The sequence below is a fragment of the Pundamilia nyererei genome, unplaced genomic scaffold (genome assembly GCF_000239375.1).
Source record: "Pundamilia nyererei isolate P.nyererei 1_Seehausen unplaced genomic scaffold, PunNye1.0 scaffold00005, whole genome shotgun sequence".
Lineage (NCBI taxonomy): Eukaryota > Metazoa > Chordata > Actinopteri > Cichliformes > Cichlidae > Pundamilia > Pundamilia nyererei.
In genome coordinates, this window is record NW_005187406.1 from 2874973 (window position 1) to 2878823 (window position 3851).

The following is a 3851-nucleotide window of genomic DNA, read 5'->3' on the forward strand; positions in this document are numbered from 1 at the left end:
AAAAAAATCAAACAAGCCATGAGTGGTCATCACTTGTTAATCTTAACTATACCTGCAAAATATCACAAATAACCAAAAACACACACATCAATACTTGTCCTTAGCTGATGAATATATCAACTGACCCAAACTGATTGTCTCAACAGAAGCTACATTTTGATTGAAAGGGTTTCATGAATGTTTGACATGTGTGGTGATGTTTAAGGACAACTTACATGAATATTTTTTTTATTATTATTTTCATTACTGTTATTATGGTGCTTCACAGTTTGCTGGTCCTAAAAGGTACTTTATGTAATTACCCGCTGCGAATCTTAAATAAACCTTGCACCACCAGGGGGCAGTATTTTACCAGGTATGTTGAAATGTTTGATTTTTTTTAGCCCAAGACCACTTTCTGTATCACCCTTTTCCAGGCAAAATGTGTCTTTAATGACTTTCACAGTTAAATAAAGATTATACCGAATAGACATATTCTGTTGATAGTATTAGTTACTTCTGGGAGGATTTAAATGCAGGGATTTACCGCGAGTACCCTTAAGAACTGCATTCGTCTTTATTCACAGACACAGACATACAATGAATGAATCAGTGTATTTGTTTTATTTGCAGTATATTTTATTTTTTTCATTTTTTGAGTTTTTAAGAGGTGGCATCATCAGATCCCAATGCATGTATTCTAGTAGTGCACTTCTTTGTGGGTTACGGTTTTTTGGGTGTCGCAGATCCAGGAAATCTTAAAACTACTTGCATGGCTGGATTCACTAGCAAACATTACAAACCAGCACCATACATATAATGAATTCTCGTAGGTATTGACTCATTTTTTGTGTGAGTTTCTTAACAATATTATTCTAAGCATGTCCCCAAATCAAAAATCTGTCACCCATGTGTGAGTCAAAGAACTTTCGGTCTCTGCATCAAACTCCAGGTGAAAGACTTTCTTTGTTTCTTTGTTTTTTGACGGGTAAGACCAAATACGTAACATTTTGACTATAAACAAGTCACAGAAATAAAAACTGATCTTATTCATTTAAAAAAACAAAATCAAAACATGGATTGACAGTACCAAACATTTTCTTTACCTTCAGGAGACAGCTAACAAAGGCTAGGCCCATCACATACTACTCGCACAGTTTGCTGAAGGTATTGCACATTTAGTTCAAAAACAAAAAGAAAACAACAAAAAAAAAAAATATACATATAACAATTCTCTTACTTCTAGGTGAAGTATACATAATGTACAAAACTAGAAGTCTGTTGAAACCGACAAATAGTACACTTTCAAATAAATAAATAATGGAATCTGTTATTCACATGTCTTCGATAGCTAATTCTGCAGGCGACTATATGCAAGAACAGGCAGAAATTCAGTGTGAGGTAGTTCATCAAAGCTGACTTGAATCAGAATGAAAGTGGTTGAGAGATGTAATAATGACAAAAACAACAACAACCTCAGAAGAAGAAAATACTCCAATTATTTGTTTCTACCGATGGGCTAAGAAAATTAAGAGCACTTTACAGAACATCTTTCTTTTCAGCTAATATGACAATTTGATGCATACCACTGCTTCTCTGCATTAACTGTGTCATTTAAAAAAAATCAATTTTTAGTTTACAACATTTAGTTAGAAACTAAATGACCGCAGGTTGATTTTTTTGTGCTGTATGGGTGAAGCTCCACAGCTGCAAACGCCGTACTTTGTCCTTAAACTTGCAATCTTTTTAATAGCCACGAGTCGGCTATTAAAAATAAAGCTCGGAGAAACAGCACTCTGCTCTGACCTCAGTAAACACTTTCCTGTTTTTATGTAGACATCATCACAGAGACTGTGTCCATCTTTTATACTTTAATACAGTGTAGCTCAGTGTAAACGCTAACATTTGTCTCTTAACACACCAGATATTAAGCTAACACCAGGCTGCCATTTTGGATGCTAACTGTCCTGTAGCTCACTGATAGGGCCAGCTTTTGCTTTGTAATGTAAAATATTAACAACTGTGCAGCTAAGTGATAGCCATGTTTGTCTGCTGATATATGAAATACTATTGGCTGTGTAGCTAAATGACACCAGCGAAGCTAGTAACATGACGTGTATTTGAAGAAAAAAAAAAACCCCAAACAAACAAACAGTTGTTTCGCTAATAAATTACATGCTAGCTCAGGAAAGAAAACATGCCACCCTTTGGGAAAATCTGTTTTGAATAATGTGTGACTGTTGATCTGATAAGTTTGGATCTGATAAGCCTTTGGATAACCAGCTGGCTTATGTAATATGTCCAGCTTAGGACTATTAGCGAGCATTAGCCATCAGACTGCTGCAATATTAGGCGTTTACGTTAATTTTACTACAGATAATTTTTCAGCTATTTAGACATATTTTATGGTTCAACCTTGAGTAAAAACCACTAGATGTAAAGTTACTAGTTACAATAACATATGAATAGGGTGCGAATTCAGAACCTGACACCGACAAGGCCCTCAGTGGTGTTAATATTTGAGAAATCATGCCGTTAATAAATGGTTAAATATCTGGCAGAGAAGTTGCCTGAGTGGAGCTACAGTGTATGCTACAGTCTAAAGATAACGTCACAACTGAAAACAACAGCATGCAGACTGTGTTGTCTTACACAATTTGACAATCCTAGCACTGTAGCATGTACTCCTCTGCTGTCAGCATCCACGAACCACGTGAGAGCGCATCACATAAATAAATATTATGCAAACATTTGGTGGCAGGCAGATTTGCTGCAGGAAATAAGCTAATATGGCTAGCTGATTCAATATGGCAAGGACATTTTTTTCAGTTAATACAAGTGTTATGTGCACTGTGGATGTAGCTGCATGGCTCTGCCTTTTCTCTACTATAGTGTCAATCTGCCTTTCTAATATTAAACTTTATCCAAAGCTTTTTAAAATACTAGCATGAATTCAGTCGCAGAGTTTGCTCATATAGTTTGATCCAGCACTTAATTTTTCTGTCCATCAGTCAACAAATTAAAGGAACTACTTAAAGAAAATTACATGTATAAAAATTGTCATTATTCTACATGTTGGTTGCTGTCACTGCAAAGAAACACTTCTTTTTACTTTGATGAAAGACCTTGATAAAACTGCCTCTTCTTCTGAAATGACTCCAACAAATGCATAAGCACCTCAATGCATACGTCACCACCACCCTCTCCTGCAAGACACCGCAGTCTCTTGCTCAACAGTCCAAAACCAAAACAAGTAGAAAAATATACAACACGCTCGTGAGAACTACGACCTCCCCTCGCACGTCACCGCTCTGACATGGAAACTACTGTTGTTATCCAGAAGCTGACGGATAAAATGCTCCCTCCTACACGCACTCAGGAATGAATGACAAACAACAGGCACTTTTCCTTTCAACACAAAAATCATATACACTTAAAACAGGACGCTATTATTGCATACAGTAAGAAAAAATTTGTTTCTTTTGACTCTGGTTTTTGTGCTGCTAGGTTATATAGAGATAGTTCGTTTGAGCCATAGTTACAGGCAAGTCTAGTTCGCAAAGTGTTCGCTGATTATTACGAAAAAAAAATTGAAAATTAAAAACAAAAACACAGTACTAATAACGGGATCTGAGAGTAAGGAGGCACACACCTTTTACACCTAACCGCTGTCGCTCCGAGATGCCAAATATCAACACGTTCGCATGCGTTCTCAAATATCACGTCGCCCTACTTTACCGAAACACATTCCACTTACGCCATCGCCGACTTCACAACCTCAAACTACTCTACGTCTTACAAAAACCTCCCGAAGCACGATGAAGAACATTCTGAAGTCCTGAATTGATACCGAAACTATTCCGCCTATCTAC